Source organism: Pseudophryne corroboree, chromosome 2, assembly GCF_028390025.1.
Source record: "Pseudophryne corroboree isolate aPseCor3 chromosome 2, aPseCor3.hap2, whole genome shotgun sequence".
Lineage (NCBI taxonomy): Eukaryota > Metazoa > Chordata > Amphibia > Anura > Myobatrachidae > Pseudophryne > Pseudophryne corroboree.
The window spans coordinates 666,890,851-666,910,199 of NC_086445.1; the positions used below are offsets into that span (position 1 = coordinate 666,890,851).

General features: G+C 49.0%; 1 protein-coding gene across 4 annotated transcripts in view; it reads right to left on the reverse strand.

Annotated features, from left to right (window-relative positions):
• TFEB (transcription factor EB) overlaps positions 1-19,349 on the reverse strand; it is a 228,852-nt gene that overhangs the window by 126,315 nt on the left and 83,188 nt on the right. Inside the window, exon 1 of one of the 4 annotated variants that reach the window (XM_063955054.1) lies at positions 18,810-18,870. The exons of the other annotated variants lie outside the window; for them this stretch is intronic. The gene's annotated coding sequence lies outside the window, so the exon portion shown is untranslated. Of the gene's footprint in view, positions 1-18,809; positions 18,871-19,349 lie in introns of those variants that run through there. 4 annotated transcript variants of the gene reach the window in all.

Sequence of the window (19,349 nt, forward strand, 5' to 3'; positions counted from 1 at the left end):
GGCAATATTTCCATATGCCGTTTAGAGTCCGCATCACCTGACCACTGTCGCGTCCATAATCCTCTTCTGGCAGAAATGGACAGCGCACTCACTCTTGAAGCCAGAGTGGAAATATCCCTCTGTGCATCTCGCATATATAGAAATGCATCTTTTAAATGCTCTATAGTCAACAATATACTGTCCCTATCCAGGGTATCAATATTTTCAGTCAGGGAATCCGACCAAGCCACCCCAGCGCTGCACATCCAGGCTGAGGCGATTGCTGGTCGCAGTATAACACCAGTATGTGTGTATATACTTTTAAGGATATTCTCCAGTTTTCTGTCACCTGGTTCCTTGAGGGCGGCCGTATCAGGAGACGGTAACGCCACTTGTTTTGATAAGCGTGTGAGCGCTTTATCCACTCTAGGGGGTGTTTCCCAACGCGCCCTAACCTCTGGCGGGAAAGGGTATAATGCCAATAACTTTTTTGAAATTATCAGTTTTTTATCGGGGGAAACCCACGCTTCATCACACACCTCATTTAATTCGTCTGATTCAGGAAAAACTACAGGTAGTTTTTTCACACCCCACATAATACCCTTTTTAGTGGTACTTGCAGTATCAGAAATGTTTAACACCTCTCTCATTGCCGTGATCATGTAACGTGTGGCCCTACTGGAAGTCACGTTTGTCTCCTCACCGTCGACACTGGAGTCAGTATCCGTGTCGACGTCAGTATCCACCACCTGAGGTAACGGCCTTTTTAGAGACCCTGATGGTTTTTGAGACGCCTGGACAGGGACCAGCTGATTAGTCGGCTGTCTCATGTCATCAACCGTCTTTTGTAAGGAGCTGACACTGTCACGTAAATCCTTCCATAAAGCCATCCACTCAGGTGTCGACTCCTTAGGGGGTGACATCTCTATTATAGGCAATTGCCCCGCCTCCACATCATTTTCCTCCTCATACATGTCGACACAACGTACCGACACACAGCACACGCACAGGGAATGCTCTGATAGAGGACAGGACCCCACTAGCCCTTTGGGGAGACAGAGGGAGAGTATGCCAGCACACACCAGAGCGCTATATATATATATAGGGACAACCTTATATAAGTGTTTCTCCCTTATAGCTGCTGTATTGTTAATCACCCGCCAATTAGTGCCCCCCTCTCTTTTTTACCCTGTTTCTGTAGTGCAGGACTGCAGGGGAGAGTCAGGGAGACGTCCTTCCAGCGGAGCTGTGAAGGAAAATGGCGCCTGTGTGCTGAGGAGATAGGCTCCGCCCCTTTCTCGGCGGCCTTTCTCCCGCTTTTTTGTGAAAATCTGGCAGGGGTTAAAATTCATCCATATAGCCCAGGAGCTATATGTGATGTATTTTTAGCCAGCCAAGGTGTTTCTATTGCTGCTCAGGGCGCCCCCCCCAAGCGCCCTGCACCCTCAGTGACCGGAGTGTGAAGTGTGCTGAGAAGCAATGGCGCACAGCTGCAGTGCTGTGCGCTACCTTGTGGAAGACAGGATGTCTTCTGCCGCCGATTTGCCGGACTCTTCTTGCTTCTGGCTCTGTAAGGGGGCCGGCGGCGCGGCTCCGGGACCGAGCTCCAAGACTGGGCCTGTGAGCTGTCCCTCTGGAGCTAATGGTGTCCAGTAGCCAAGAAGCCCAATCCACTCTGCACGCAGGTGAGTTCGCTTCTTCTCCCCTTAGTCCCTCGATGCAGTGAGCCTGTTGCCAGCAGGTCTCACTGAAAATAAAAAACCTAAACTAAAACTTTCACTAAGAAGCTCAGGAGAGCCCCTAGTGTGCACCCTTCTCGTTCGGGCACAAAAATCTAACTGAGGCTTGGAGGAGGGTCATGGGGGGAGGAGCCAGTGCACACCAGGTAGTACCAAAGCTTTCTATTTGTGCCCAGTCTCCTGCGGAGCCGCTATTCCCTATGGTCCTTACGGAGTTCCCAGCATCCACTAGGACGTCAGAGAAATAAGATTTTAAACCTACCGGTAAATCTTTTTCTCCTAGTCCGTTGAGGATGCTGGGGACTCCGTAAGGACCATGGGGAATAGACGGGCTCCGCAGGAGACATGGGCACTAAAAAGAACTTTAGATATGGGTGTGCACTGGCTCCGCCCTCTATGCCCCTACTCCAGACCTCAGTTAGAAAACTGTGCCCAGAGGAGACGGACAGTACGAGGAAAGGATTTTTGTTAATCTAAGGGCAAGATTCATACCAGCCCACACCATCCACACCGTATAACATGGAATATACGAACCAGTTAACAGTATGAAACAAACAGCATCAGCCCGAGACTGATCAAAACTGTAACATAACCCTTATGTAAGCCAAAACTATATACAAGTCTTGCAGAATTTAGTCCGCACTGGGACGGGCGCCCAGCATCCTCTACGGACTATGAGAAAAAGATTTACCGGTAGGTTTAAAATCTTATTTTCTCTTACGTCCTAGAGGATGCTGGGGACTCCGTAAGGACCATGGGGATTATACCAAAGCTCCAAAATGGGCGGGAGAGTGCGGATGACTCTGCAGCACCGATTGAGCAAACATGAGGTCCTCCTCAGTCAGGGTATCAAACTTGTAGAACTTTGCAAAGGTGTTTGAACCCGACCAAGTCGCCGCTCGGCAAAGCTGTAATGCCGAGACACCTCGGGCAGCCACCCAAGAAGAGCCCACCTTCCTAGTGGCATGGGCCTTTACTGAATTTGGTAACGGCAATCCAGCCGTAGAATGAGCCTGCTGAATCGTGTTACAGATCCAGCGAGCAATAGTCTGCTTAGAAGCAGGAGCGCCAACCTTGTTGGCTGCATACAGGACAAACAGTGCCTCTGTTTTCCTAACCTGAGCCGTTCTGGCTACATAAATTTTCAATGCCCTGACCATATCAAGGGACTCGGAATCCTCCAAGTCCCGCGCAGCCACAGGCACCACAATAGGTTGGTTCATACGAAAAGAGGAAACCACCTTAGGCAAAAATTGAGGACGAGTCCGCAACTCAGCTCTATCCACATGGAAGATCAGATAGGGGCTTTTGTGAGACAAAGCCGCTAACTCAGATAATCTCCTAGCCGACGCCAAGGCCAACAACATGACCACCTTCCAAGTGAGATACTTTAATTCCACCGTTTGAAGCGGCTCAAACCAGTGAGACTTAAGGAACCGTAACACTACGTTAAGGCCCCATGGTGCCACTGGAGGCACAAAAGGAGGCTGGATAAGTCTGTACTTCTGGGATAGAAGCCAATTCCTTCTGAAAGAAAATGGATAGGGCCGAAATCTGAACTTTAATGGAGCCTAATTTTAGGCCTAAATTCACTCCAGTCTGGAGGAAGTGAAGAAAACGGCCCAGATGGAATTCTTCCGGAGGAGCATTCTTGGACTCACACCAAGACACATACTTCCTCCAAATACGGTGATAATGTTCCGCCGTCACCTCATTCCTAGCCTTTATCAGAGTAGGAATTACCTCATCCGGAATGCCCTTTTCAGCTAGGTCCGGCGTTCACCGCCAAGCCGTCAAACGCAGCCGCGGTATGTCTTGGAATAGACAGGGCCCCTGTTGCAACAGGTCCTCTCTGAGAGGAAGAGGCCACGGATCTTCTGTGAGCATTTCCTGCAGCTCCGGATACCAAGCCCTTCGAGGCCAATCTGGAACAATGAGAATTGTCTGTACTCCTCTTCGTCTTATGATTCTCAATATCTTTGAGATGAGAGGAAGAGGAGGGAACACATAGACCGACTGGAACACCCACGGAGTCACCAGGGCGTCCACTGCTATTGCCTGAGGGTCCCTTGATCTGGCGCAATATCTCGGAAGCTTCTTATTAAGGCGTGACGCAGCCCCCACTGACTTGCAATCTCTGCAAAGACTTCCAGATGAAGTCCCCACTCTCCGGGATGTAGATCATGTCTGCTGAGGAAGTCTGCTTCCCAGTTGTCCACTCCCGGAATGAAGACTGCTGTTAGAGCGCTTACATGATTTTCCGCCCAGCGAAGAATCCTGGTGGCTTCTGCCATTGCCACTCTGCTCTTTGTTCCGCCTTGGCGGTTTACATGAGCCACTGCGGTGATGTTGTCTGACTGAATCAGAACCGGTAGGTCACAAAGCAAATTCTCTGCTTGACGAAGGCCATTGTATATGGCCCTTAATTCCAGTACGTTGATGTGTAGACAAGCCTCCTGGCTTGACAACAGACCTTGGAAGTTTCTTCCCTGTGTGACTGCTCCCCATCCTCGGAGGCTCGCGTCCGTGGTTACCAGAACCCAGTCCTGAATGCCGAACCTGCGACACTCTAGAAGGTGAGCACTCTGCAGCCACCACAGGAGAGATACCCTGGCCCTTGGGGACAGGCTGATCATCTGATGTATATGTAGATGTGACCCAGACCACTTGTCCAGCCCCTTTTTAGCTTCAACAGGTCCCTGACCAAGCTCTGGAGTTCCTGGGCCTTTTCCATCGGGAGAAAACCCCTTTTCTGTTCTGTATCCAGAATCATGCCTAAGAAAGGCAATCGGTTCGTTGGAACCAACTGTGATTTTGGTAGATTGAGAATCCAGCCGTGCTGCTGCAACACCCTCAGGGAGAGTGATACGCTGTTCAACAACTGCTCTCTTGATCTCGCTTTTATCAGGAGATCGTCCAAGTACGGGATAATTGTGACTCCCTGCCTGCGCAGGAGCACCATCATTTCCGCCATTACCTTGGTGAAAATCCTCGGGGCCGTGTAAAGCCCAAACGGCAACGTCTGAAATTGGTAATGACAATCCTGCACAGCAAATCTCAGGAACGCCTGATGAGGAGGATATATGGGGACATGAAGGTATGCATCCTTTATGTCCAGGGACACCATATAATCCCCCCCCCTCCAGGCTGGCGATGACCGCTCTGAGCGATTCCATCTTGAACTTGAACCTTTTTAAGTATAGGTTTAAGGATTTTAAATTCAGAATGGGTCTGACCGAACCGTCCGGTTTCGGGACCACACACAGGGTTGAGTAATACCCCATCCCCTGCTGAAGCAGGGGAACTTTGACCACCACTTGTTGAAGACACAATTTTTGAATCGCATTTAAAACCACCTCCCTCTCTGGGGAAGAAGCCGGTAAAGCCGATTTGAAAAACCGGCGAGGAGGCACCTCTTCGAATTCCAGCCTGTAACCCTGGGAAACAATGTCTATTGCCCAGGGATCCACCTGTGATTGAACCCAGACATGGCTGAAAAGTCGAAGACGTGCCCCCACTGGGGCGGACTCCCTCAGCGGAGCCCCAGCGTCATGCGGTGGATTTTGTAGAAGCCGGGGAGGACTTCTGCTCCTGGGAACTAGCTGTAGTTGGCAGCTTTTTCCCCTTGCCCTTACCTCTGGCAAGAAAGGAAGATCCCCGTACTCTCTTGGATTTATGCGCCCGAAAGGACTGCATCTGATAATGTGGCGTTTTCTTAGGCTGTGAGGAAACATAAGGCAAAAAAGTTGATTTACCTGCCGTAGCTGTGGAAACCAGGTCCGTGAGACCTTCTCCAAACAATTCCTCACCCTTGTAAGGCAAAACCTCCATATGCCTCTTCGAGTCGGCATCCCCCGTCCATTGTCGGGTGCATAGGGCTCGCCTAGCAGAAATCGTCATCGCGTTGGCTCTGGAACCCAGTAGGCTCACGTCTCTCTGAGCATCCCTCATATATAGGACCGCATAAAATGGTTCCCTTATCCAGCGTATCAATATCAGCAGATAAGGTATCTGTTCACGCTGCTACAGCGCTACAAACCCAACCCGACGTTATCGCCGGTCTGAGTAATGTACCAGTATGTGTGTAAATTGACTTCAAGGTAGCCTCCTGCCTGCGATCACCAGGATCCTTGAGGGTTGCGGTATCTTGAGATGGCAACGCTACCTTTTTGGATAAGCGTGTCAACGCTTTCTCCACCCTTGGGGAGGATTCCCACCGTATCCTGTCCTTAGCCGGGAAAGGATACGCCATAAGAATCCTTTTGGGAATTTGTAGTTTCTTGTCTGGAGTTTCCCAAGCCCTTTCAAACAACTCATTTAGCTCATGTGAAGGGGGAAAAGTAACCTCAGGCTTCTTTTCTTTAAACATGTGGACCCTCGTGTCCGGTACAGAGGGGTTATCAGTAATATGCAACACATCTTTTATTGCAATAATCATATAATGAATACTTTTAGCCAATTTTGGCTGCAACTTTGCATCATCGTAGTCGACACTGGAGTCAGAATCCGTGTCGGTATCAGTGTCTACTATTTGGGATAGTGGGCGCTTTTGAGACCCAGAAGGTCCCTGCGACATAGTGAAAGGCAGGGCTTGACTCCCTGTACATTCCCTGGACTCTGCTTTGTCCAACCTTTTGTGTAATAAATTCACATTTGCATTTAAAACATTCCACATATCCAACCAGTCAGGTATCGGCGTTGCCGACGGAGACACCACACTCATTTGCTCCACCTCCTCCCTAGAAGAGCCTTCCGCTTCAGACATGCCAACACACGCGTACCGACACCCCACACACTCAGGGAAATCTCTAATCCGGAGACAGTTCCCCAACAAGGCACTTTGGAGAGACAGAGAGAGAGTATGCCAGCACACACCCAGCGCCAATGACCCTGGAAAAATTCCCAGATAGATATAGCGCTTTTTTATATATATATATTCACTGCGCCAAATTATGTGCCCCCCCCCCTTCTTTAAAACCCTCTGTCACCGTGTTCAGTAGGGGAGAGTCCGGGGAGCCAGCTTCTCAGCGGTGTGCTGTGGAGAAAATGGCGCTGGTGAGTGCTGAGGGATCAAGCTCCGCCCCCTCAGCGGCAGGCTTCGGTCCCGCTCGATTTCTTTAAAACTGGCGGGGGATTTCCTATATACAGCCCGCAGCCTATATATATATTTTTGGCCAGTCCCAGAGGTTTAAAATTGCTGCCCAGCCCCCCCCCCCCCCCCCTGTGCCTTGCACCCATCAGTGCCTGTCATGTGTGTTGTGTGTGGCAGCAATGACGCGCAGCGTTACCGATGCGCGTTACCTCAGAGAAGATCTGAAGTCTTCTGCCGCCTCTGAAGTCTTCTATCTTCTCATACTCACCCGGCTTCTATCTTCCGGCTCTGTGAGGAGGACGGCGGCGCGGCTCTGGGACGAACTGCGAGGGGAGACCTGCATTCCGACTCCCTCTGGAGCTAATGGTGTCCAGTAGCCTAAGAAGCAGAGCCTATCATTTAAGTAGGTCTGCTTATCTCTCCTCAGTCCCACGATGCAGGGAGCCTGTTGCCACCAGGGCTCCCTGAAAATAAAAAACCTGACAAAATTCTTTCTTTCAGAGAACTCAGGAGATCTCCCTGTAATGCACCTAGACCCTCTGGGCACAGTATCAAACTGAGGTCTGGAGGAGGGGCATAGAGGGAGGAGCCAGTGCACACCCATATCTAAAGTTCTTTTTAGTGCCCATGTCTCCTGCGGAGCCCGTCTATTCCCCATGGTCCTTACGGAGTCCCCAGCATCCTCTAGGACAGGGCTGGCCAAACCAGTCCTCGAGATCTACCAACAGTTCACATTTTCCAGACCACCTAGCTGGTGCACTGGTGTAGTCATTACTAATTAAGATGTGCTGCATTTATTCCTAACAGACAATTCTACAGATCTCCAGGAGGCCTGGAAAACAAGAACTGTTGGTAGATCTCGAGGACCGGTAAGGACGTAAGGACGTAAGAGAAATAAATTAATAAAGCCTAGGGCTGCCAAAGAAAAGCAGCCCTGTGACCATGGGCCCTCATTCCGAGTTGTTCGCTCGCAAGCTGCTTTTAGCAGCTTTGCACACGCTAAGCCGCCGCCTACTGGGAGTGAATCTTAGCTTAGCAAAATTGCGAACGAAAGATTCGCAATATTGCGAAAAGACTTCTCTGTGCAGTTTCTGAGTAGCTCGAGACTTACTCTTCCAGTGCGATCAGTTCAGTGCTTGTCGTTCCTGGTTTGACGTCACAAACACACCCAGCGTTCGCCCAGACACTCCTCCGTTTCTCCAGCCACTCCCGCGTTTTTCCCAGAAATGGTAGCGTTTTTTCACACACTCCCATAAAACGGCCTGTTTCCGCCCAGAAACACCCACTTCCTGTCAATCACATTACGATCACCATAACGAAGAAAAAACCTCGTAATGCCGTGAGTAAAATACCTAACTGCATAGCAAATTTACTTGGCGCAGTCGCAGTGCGAACATTGCGCATGCGCAGTTAGCGGAAAATCGCTGCGATGCGAAGAAAATTACCGAGCGAACAACTCGGAATGACCACCATGGTCCGGCTCCTGCCGTACCAAACAAAAAACTGATTTGCCTGAGCCATTGGGCGGGAATAATAAGAATTTACTTACCGATAATTCTATTTCTCGTAGTCCGTAGTGGATGCTGGGGACTCCGTAAGGACCATGGGGAATAGCGGCTCCGCAGGAGACTAGGCACAAAAGTAAAGCTTTAGAACTACCTGGTGTGCACTGGCTCCTCCCCCTATGACCCTCCTCCAAGCCTCAGTTAGGATACTGTGCCCGGACGAGCGTACACAATAAGGAAGGATTTTGAATCCCGGGTAAGACTCATACCAGCCACACCAATCACACCATATAACTTGTGATCTAAACCCAGTTAACAGCATGATAACAGAGGAGCCTCTAGAAAAGATGGCTCACTACAGCAATAACCCGATTTTTTGGTAACAATAACTATGTACCAGTATTGCAGACAATCCGCACTTGGGATGGGCGCCCAGCATCCACTACGGACTACGAGAAATAGAATTATCGGTAAGTAAATTCTTATTTTCTCTGACGTCCTAGTGGATGCTGGGGACTCCGTAAGGACCATGGGGATTATACCAAAGCTCCCAAACGGGCGGGAGAGTGCGGATGACTCTGCAGCACCAAATGAGAGAACTCCAGGTCCTCCTCAGCCAGGGTATCAAATTTGTAGAATTTTACAAACGTATTTGCTCCTGACCAAGTAGCTGCTCGGCAAAGTTGTAAAGCCGAGACCCCTCGGGCAGCCGCCCAAGATGAGCCCACCTTCCTTGTGGAATGGGCTTTTACAGATTTTGGCTGTGGCAGGCCTGCCACAGAATGTGCAAGCTGAATTGTACTACAAATCCAACGAGCAATAGTCTGCTTAGAAGCAGGAGCACCCAGCTTGTTGGGTGCATACAGAATAAACAACGAGTCAGATTTTCTGACTCCAGCCATCCTGGAAACCTATATTTCCAGGGCCCTGACAACGTCTAGCAACTTGGAGTCCTCCAAGTCCCTAGTAGCCGCAGGCACCACAATAGGTTGATTCAGGTGAAACGCTGAAAACCACCTTAGGGAGAAACTGAGGACAAGTCCTCAATTCCGCCCTGTCCGAATGGAAAATCAGATGAGGGCTTTTACAGGATAAAGCCGCCAATTCTGACACGCACCTGGCCCAGGCCAGGGCCAACAGCATGACCACTTTCCATGTGAGATATTTTAACTCCACATATTTAAGTGGTTCAAACCAATGTGACTTTTGGAACCCAAAAACTACATTTAGATCCCAAGGTGCCACTGGAGGCACAAAAGGAGGCTGTATATACAGTACCCCTTTCACAAACGTCTGAACTTCAGGGACTGAAGCTAGTTCTTTTTGTAAGAAAATTGACAGGGCCGAAATTTGAACCTTAATGGTCCCCCATTTCAGGCCCATAGACACTCCTGTTTGCAGGAAATGTAGGAATCGACCTAGTTGAAAATTCCTCCGTCGGGGCCTTACTGGCCTCGCACCACGCAACATATTTTCGCCAAATGCGGTGATAATGTTTTGCGGTTATATCTTTCCTGGCTTTGATCAGGATAGGAATGACTTCATCCGGAATGCCTTTCTCCTTCAGGATCCGGCGTTCAACCGCCATGCCGTCAAACGCAGCCGCGGTAAGTCTTGGAACAGACAGGGTCCTTGCTGGAGCAGGTCCCTTCTTAGAGGTAGAGGCCACGGATCCTCCGTGAGCATCTCTTGAAGTTCCGGTTACCAAGTCCTTCTTGGCCAATCCGGAGCCACGAATATAGTGCTTACTCCTCTCCATCTTATAATTCTCAGTACCTTAGGTATGAGAGGCAGAGGAGGGAACACATACACTGACTGGTACACCCACTGTGTTACCAGAGCGTCTACAGCTATTGCCTGAGGGTCCCTTGACCTGGCGCAATACTTGTCGAGTTTTATAAACATGTGGAAGACTTCTGGGTGAAGTCCCCACTCTCCCGGGTGGGGGTCGTGTCTGCTGAGGAAGTCTGCTTCCCAGTTGTCCACTCCCGGAATGAATACTGCTGACAGTGCTATCACATGATTTTCCGCCCAGCGAAGAATCCTTGCAGCTTCTGCCTTGCCCTCCTGCTTCTTGTGTCACCCTGTCTGTTTACGTGGGTGACTGCCGTGATGTTGTCCGAATGGATCAACTCCGGGTGACCTTGAAGCAGAGGTCTTGCTGAGCTTAGAGCATTGTAAATGGCCCTTAGCTTCAGGATATTTATGTGAAGTGATGTCTCCAGGCTTGACCATAAGCTCTGGAAATTCCTTCCCTGTGTGACTGCTCCCCAGCCTCGCAGGCTGGCATCCGTGGTCACCAGGACCCAGTCCTGAATGTCGAATCTGCGGCCCTCTAGAAGATGAGCACTCTGCAACCACCACAGGAGAGACACCCTTGTGCTTGGTGACAGGGTTATCCGCTGATGCATCTGAAGATGCGACCCGGACATTTGTCCAGCAGGTCCCACTGGAAAGTTCTTGCGTGGAATCTGCCGAATGGGATTGCTTCGTAGGAAGCCACCATTTTTCCCAGAACCCTTTCATTGATGTACTGAGACTTGGCTCGGTTATAGGAGGTTCCCGACTAGCTCGGATAACTCCCTGACTTTCTCCTCCGGGAGAAACACCTTTTTCTGGACTGTGTCTAGGATCATCCCTAGGAACAGAAGACGAGTCGTCGGAATCAGCTGCGATTTTGGAATATTGAGAATCCAATCGTGCTGCCGCAACACTACCTGAGATAGTGCTACACCGACCTCCAACTGTTCCCTGGATCTTACCCTTATCAGGGAATCATCCAAGTAAGGAATAACTAAAATTCCCTTCCTTCGAAAGAGTATCATCATTTCGGCCATTACCTTGGTAAAGACCCGGGGTGCCGTGGACCATCCATACGGCAGCGTCTGAAACTGATAGTGACAGTTCTGTACCACAAACCTGAGGTACCCTTGGTGAGAAGGGTAAATTGGGACATGAAGGTAAGCATCCTTGATGTCCCGAGACATCATGTAGTCCCCTTCTTCCAGGTTCGCAATCACTGCTCTGAGTGACTCAATCTTGAATTTGAACCTCCGTATGTAAGTGTTCAAGATTTTAGATTTAGAATCGGTCTCACCGAGCCGTCCGGCTTCGGTACCACAACAGTGTGGAATAATACCCCGTTCCCTGTTGCAGGAGGGGTACCTTGATTATCACCTGCTGGGAATACAGCTTGTGAATGGCTTCCAAAACTGCCTCCCTGTCAGAGGGAGACATCGGTAAAGCCGACTTTAGGAAACGGCGAGGGGGAGACGTCTCAAATTCTAATTTGTACCCCTGAGATATCACCTGAAGGATCCAGGGGTCTAATTGCGAGTGAGCCCACTGCGCGCTGAAATTCATTGAGACGGGCCCCCACCGTGCCTGATTCTGCTTGTAAAGCCCCAGCGTCATACTGAGGGCTTGGCAGAGGCGGGAGAGGGCTTCTGTTCCTGGGAACTGGCTGATTTCTGCAGCCTTTTTCCTCTCCCTCTGTCACGGGGCAGAAATGAGGAACCTTTTGCCCGCTTGCCCACGAAAAGACTACGCCTGATAATACGGCGTCTTCTTATGTTGAGAGGCGACCTGGGGTACAAACGTGGATTTCCCAGCTGTTGCCGTGGCCACCAGGTCTGAAAGACCGACCCCAAATAACTCCTCCCCTTAATAAGGCATTACTTCCAAATGCCGTTTGGAATCCGCATCACCTGACCACTGTCGTGTCCATAACCCTCTACTGGCAGAAATGGACAACGCACTTAGACTTGATGCCAGTCGGCAAATATTCCGCTGTGCATCACGCATATATAGAAATGCATCTTTTAAATGCTCTATAGGCAATAATATACTGTCCCTATCTAGGGTATCAATATTTTCAGTCAGGGAATCCGACCACGCCAATCCAGCACTGCACATCCAGGCTGAGGCGATTGCTGGTCGCAGTATAACACCAGTATGTGTGTAAATACATTTTAGGATACCCTCCTGCTTTCTATCAGCAGGATCCTTAAGGGCGGCCATCTCAGGAGAGGGTAGAGCCCTTGTTCTTACAAGCGTGTGAGCGCTTTATCCACCCTAGGGGGTGTTTCCCAACGCACCCTAACCTCTGGCGGGAAAGGATATAATGCCAATAACATTTTAGAAATTATCAGTTGTTATCGGGGGAAACCCACGCATCATCACACACCTCATTTAATTTCTCAGATTCAGGAAAACTACAGGTAGTTTTTCCTCACCGAACATAATACCCCTTTTTGGTGGTACTCGTATTATCAGAAATGTGTAAAACATTTTTCATTGCCTCAATCATGTAACGTGTGGCCCTACTGGAAGTCACATTTGTCTCTTCACCGTCGACACTGGAGTCAGTATCCGTGTCGGCGTCTATATCTGCCATCTGAGGTAACGGGCGCTTTAGAGCCCCTGACGGCCTATGAGACGTCTGGACAGGCACAAGCTGAGTAGCCGGCTGTCTCATGTCAACCACTGTCTTTTATACAGAGCTGACACTGTCACGTAATTCCTTCCAACAGTTCATCCACTCAGGTGTCGACCCCCTAGGGGGTGACATCACTATTACAGGCCATCTGCTCCGTCTCCACATCATTTTTCTCCTCATACATGTCGACACAAACGTACCGACACACAGCACACACACAGGGAATGCTCTGATAGAGGACAGGACCCCACTAGCCCTTTGGGGAGACAGAGGGAGAGTTTGCCAGCACACACCAGAGCGCTATATATATACAGGGATAACCTTATATAAGTGTTTTTCCCCTTATAGCTGCTGTATTTTTAATACTGCGCGTAATTAGTGCCCCCCTCTCTTTTTTAACCCTTTCTGTAGTGTAGTGACTGCAGGGGAGAGCCAGGGAGCTTCCCTCCAACGGAGCTGTGAGGGAAAATGGCGCCAGTGTGCTGAGGAGATAAGGCCGCCGAGAAGGGGGCGGAGCCTATCTCCCGTTTTTCTGTGTATTCTGGCAGGGGTTAAATTCATCCATATAGCCCAGGAGCTACATGTGATGCATTTTTTGCCATCCAAGGTGTTTTTATTGCGTCTCAGGGCGCCCCCCCCCCCCAGCGCCCTGCACCCTCAGTGACCGGAGTGTGAAGTGTGCTGAGAGCAATGGCGCACAGCTGCAGTGCTGTGCGCTACCTTGTTGAAGACAGGACGTCTTCTGCCGCCGATTTTCCGGACCTCTTCTGTCTTCTGGCTCTATAAGGGGGCCGGCGGCGCGGCTCTGGGACCTATCCATGGCTGGGCCTGTGATCGGTCCCTCTGGAGCTAATGTCCAGTAGCCTAAGAAGCCCAATCCACTATGCACGCAGGTGAGTTCGCTTCTTCTCCCCTTAGTCCCTCGATGCAGTGAGCCTGTTGCCAGCAGGTCTCACTGAACATAAAAAACCTAAAACTAAACTTTTCACTAAGCAGCTCAGGAGAGCCACCTAGTGTGCACCCTTCTCGTTCGGGCACAAAAATCTAACTGAGGCTTGGAGGAGGGTCATAGGGGGAGGAGCCAGTGCACACCAGGTAGTTCTAAAGCTTTACTTTTGTGCCCAGTCTCCTGCGGAGCCGCTATTCCCCATGGTCCTTACGGAGTCCCCAGCATCCACTAGGACGTCAGAGAAATATGGACGAGCTTGTTGCATCCTGGGAGGACTGAAAGATTGTGATCGTTTGGTGCCAATCCGCTGTCGCTCCATCATATCCCATTGTTATCCTGTGGATAACCTGTGGACCCGGCTGGAGAAAACTCATGTCGACCTTAGAACCTGTCGACCAAGCACATGTCGACATAGAAGCCCTGTCGACCTTCAGACCCTGTCGACCTAGTGACTGTCAACCTATAGTGGTCGACCTAGACACTGTCGATTTCATTATCCACACCCCGATACATTAACGTGCTCAAAGACTTCTTGAGCATATATGAAAATAGCCTAATAAGGAACACTTTATACACATTAAGGGCACAAATGCTTGCTTAGTTACATATAATATATAAATAAAAAGGGTTGCCGATTACATAAACAAAAGTATGTTGCAATTAAAAAAAGAAAAGAAAGGAAAACCACAGAGAATTGTATTCTATGTATTCTGGCTGGGTGACATGGCAGGAAAATGCAGGTCAAGACTTCAACTTAGAATTGATCCCCAATGTCTGTCATACCACAAAAGGCTTCCATTCCTTTTAACTGTTCCCCATCCATCGTGATGTCATGACCATCATGACTGACTGGCTTGTTAATTAAATCAGTGTCTGTGCCACGACAGCCCATGTAATGTTTAATCTAAGTAATAATTGTACATAATATTCCCTGTGTAATAGCTACATGAAATCTTATATAGTTTCATTAATTTCTATTATTTAAGCTATACAAAAAATGTAAGCAAGACTGCTCAGGGATATGTGATTGGTTGGATAACTCATTTAAGCTTGATTTAAAACACGTACGGCACGATGATACATGACCCCTCAGACATGGATCTCATACACACATGCTTTTATTATCTCACTAGGTCATATCTTTCCCACCTTCTCCTCTCCTCCCTCTACCCAATCATAAAAAGGTATTTACATGATGACATATATTTTTCTGTTTGAATTGTTTAGGAAGTGGCAGTTATTGGTGACTGCCAAAAGGTGGACTGTCAAAGTCGAAAAATATTGTGCTTCACGTTGCCATATACTAACCCCAATGCACATGCCCGCTGCACGTGCACCCAGTCTGCGGTGCGTGTGCATATCCGCAAATTGCGTAAGATCGCTCCGGCGATCACGCGCGTGTTATGCTCATTTACGGTAGAGTTTGTGAGCGTGTAGCGGGCGACTCGATCGTAACATATTTAACCTATATAGTGTGTTTTATAGTGATTATTTCCCCTTAACAACGACAGTAAAAATGTTTAGTTTAAATGGTTTGTGGACATGGGGATTCCTCTTTGCATGATACGAAGGGTCTGACAAAGGTTGAACAGTGGTGTCTAGTACCTAACTGAAGAGTATTTTATTAGAAACAATCCGGTGTTGGTTAGGAAGAGATTAGTCGCTCCTGCGTATAGTAATGTTTAAAAGAAGTTTATGGACATTTACAGTATTTGCTGTTTTATTACACATGAGGTGGGAGTCCTGAGGATGCCTCCCACCTGAGCAGTTGGATAGAGACACATCCCCCCGTACGAACCCACCTATGACCTTTTGTTATAATGCAGAGACAAATTCCTGTGTCCAATGAACAATGAGATTATAGGACCAGTGATCGCGCTTAGCCAAAAAAAAAAGTGGGTCCCAGGGACCCCTCACTTTTAAAAATTGGGGTCCTACCGTTCTTTTTCTGGGTCCCATCTGAATGAAGGTTCTTATTAATCTTAATCTTGTTTGGACACTACAAAAGTGTTGCAAGGTGGGGGGATGGGGTGACAATGCTGCTGGGCTGTGTAGCATGCAGGACACTCTGCACCAAAGGTGTAACTAGACATTTTGGTGCCCTTAGGCAGAAAGTGAATTGGTGTTCCACCGCCCAGATCGCAAAGCATAGGCAGTGCCGCCGCAAAATTTTAGGGGCGTGACTTTATAGGGAAGGGGCGTGACCACATAATAGTGCCAATTCACATTACACCACACAGTAGTGCCGCTTATACACATTGCACCAGGTAGAACCTCCTATGCACACTGCGCCAGGTAGAACCTCCTATACACACACTGCGCCAGGTAGAACCTCCTATACATACTGCGCCAGGTAGAACCTCCTATACACACTGCGCCAGATAGAGCACGTTATACATATTGCGCCAGATAGAGCACGTTATACACTTTGCTCCTGGTAAAGCACGTTATACACTTTGCGCCAGGTAGAGCACGTTATTATACACATTGCGCCAGGTAGAGCACGTTATTATACACAATGTGCCAGGTAGAGCACGTTATACACATTGCGCCCGGTACAAAACGTTATACACTTTGCTCCAGGTACAGCACGTTATACACTTTGCTCCAGGTACAGCACGTTATACACTTTGCTCCAGGTACAGCACGTTATACACTTTGCTCCAGGTACAGCACGTTATACACTTTGCTCCAGGTAGAGCACGTTACACACTTTGCACCCGGTACAGCACGTTATACACAATGCACCAGGTACAGCACATTATTATACACAATGCACTAGGTAGAGCACGTTATTAATATTATACACATTGCGCCAGGTAGAGCATGTTATACACATTGCGCCCGGTAGAGCACGTTATACACAATGCACCAGGTAGAGCACGTTATTATACTGCACCAGGCACAGCACTGAGGCACACTGCACCAGGCACAGCACTGAGGCACACTGCACCAGGCACAGCACTGAGGCACACTGCACCAGGTACAGCACTGAGGCACACTGCACCAGGTACAGCACTGAGGCACACTGCACCAGGCACAGCACTGAGGCACACTGCACCAGGCACAGCACTGAGGCACACTGCACCAGGCACAGCACTGAGGCACACTGCACCAGGCACAGCACTGAGGCACACTGCACCAGGTACAGCACTGAGGCACACTGCACCAGGCACAGCACTGAGGCACACTGCACCAGGCACAGCACTGAGGCACACTGCACCAGGCACAGCACTGAGGCACACTGCAGTAACAACTTTTGACCTCCAGCACCCAAACCCCCCCCCCCCCCCATCCCCCCGTCACATGAAACCTTCAGCAAGACCATTCAGCAGCTACCACACGCAGCCTATTGCAGCCCAGGCACACATGAGGAGGAGGGAGGCAGATACGGAGCGCTACTCACCGTCGCAGAGGAGGTGCCTGGTGATTGTGGCCAGTCGCTTGGTGCTGGCAGCGGAGCGTGCAGCAGGGAGGAGGCGGAGTCGGATGAGCGGGGCCAGTCTGTCAGTGCTGCCGCACAGATTCATGTGCTGGCGGCGGGGCCCGGGTCAGCGTGGAGGAGGGGAGTAGGATTCAAAGCGGGCGGACTGGCGGGAGACACTGCAGGCTGTGATTGGCTGGAGACTACAGGAGGTGATTGGCTAAGGAAACAGCCAGTCACCTCCTGCGTTCCGCTGACCTGCTGGCACGATCGATGCAAAGTTGCAAACACACATCCAGATGAGCGCGTCCTGTGGGACCCGCTCATCTTCTAAATGTGAGTCCCGGGCGGCAGTTTCTGGGTAAAATACGCGCCATAGCGCATATTTGCGATCACTGAGGACCATTGTATTGTACAGTATGTTGTGTATATAAAGACCCCCATAGCCAGACCAGACTCACTTCTCTCCAAAAGGTTTTCCCCGTGATGATTGAGAGCTGGTTTCCAGATAGCGCATGCGATTCATCCCCACGTGTGTAAGTTTTTCTCTGTGGCCATTTCGTTACTCTGTATGTATGCAATTGTTCTTTTGTAGCTAACCTATAAGTGTTTGCCATTTATCCTCTTTCTGTTTATTTGTATTTGCAATCGTCTGCTAGTGTTTCTATTTCTGCTTAGTCATTGTGTTTAGGTATTAATGTCAGGTCTGTAGTGTATGAACTGTATCTGTTTTCCCCTTTTTACGTACTAAATATCGTCAGTAAAGGTGTTGGAACCTTAGCAAGGAGTGTGTGTTTCACTAGTTAGTATAAAGGGATTTTGAGCGTCTCAGTCGCTCAAACAGCTTTCATATCATAAAGGTTAATCAGCGTTACATTGTGATAATATTACAGTACTAAGGTTTACAGTATAAGCATACCTTTATAGTGTGTTGTTACAAGGTTGTCTGTGTGTAAGTCAGTGAGCGTCAGCGCCGCTCGTATCCCGCTCTCGCGGTACAGCATCTGCTACGCTATTAGCGTAGCATTACGGTACTCGGGCCGCCTATAGCGTGCTCGATACCAAGCGTAAGCCGTGAGCGAACCTGCCGCTCGTGCGTCTCGACCACGGCCTAGCGTCTGCTACGCTAAGTGCGTACCATTACGGCACCTCGTGCGCCTATTGCGTATGTTGTCTTTAATAAGTATATTGCTTAGGTTCAAGATAAATAATTAGCTTTATCAGTACCTACAGCACCTGGTATTTCAAGGTGGTCCCCCTCCAAGAACTAACCAGGCCGAACACTGCTTAGCTTCCAAAATCTATTGAGATTGGGCTTGGGCCTATCCAGTGTGGTAGGTGAAGTCCTGGCTGGCCTTATCACTGCCCCAGACAAAGACAATATGGTCTTATTCTTTTGATGACCTATAGATTTTTGCATTATCCTTGATATGCATATCTATTTTGGGAGGCACTTCCCTATTTAAAACAGTCCCTAAAAAGATATTGGAATCCCATTTACTGGGCTTCTGCTTTCTTGGGTGTAACCCAAACCTTTTTCCTGAATTCTGCCCTCGTGCAGAGATCTTTTGGGACGTTTAAACCGAAGTGCCTTATTTCCCCAGGCTCTGCTGCCTCTATTGACAGACTAGCCTATTTTTACTCTCATTTATTCAGCTTATTTATTCAGCTGATATCTTTTACCTGTTCTTCGTATGCTGAAGTAGAGTATATGGAGCTTTCATCATCTGATGATTTCATGTGTAGCCTGTGATAGTCGATGATTTATTTACATTCGGTTCATCAGCTTGTTTTACTGAAGACGCTGTTGGGGATATACCACAATCAGTGAGCAGCATGTGTTAATATTGTAAGATTTAACATTTCAGCTAAACTGTACAAGGTCTGTGCAACATTCTATACCTGATGTAATCAGGAACTATGCTAAACAGCAAGTCTAAACCATCCTGTACCAATCATAGAGGATAATACAGTTTTTGACGAACAACAACATATAAGTGTTTTGCTGCCCTTAGACATGATAAATACTCAGCACTTTCCCTTACTAATATGTGTAAGCCTGATCCCCCAGAGGGAGGGCCGCCCCGTCATGCGGCAGGCTTGTCAGTTTTGGAAGCAGGCTGACGGACAGCCCAGGCTCGTTTCGGTCTGGGCTTGGCAGGTCTGGAAGCACAAGCTTGCTTTGGGTACGCCTGACCTTTTGCTTTACCTGGAGGACGAAAG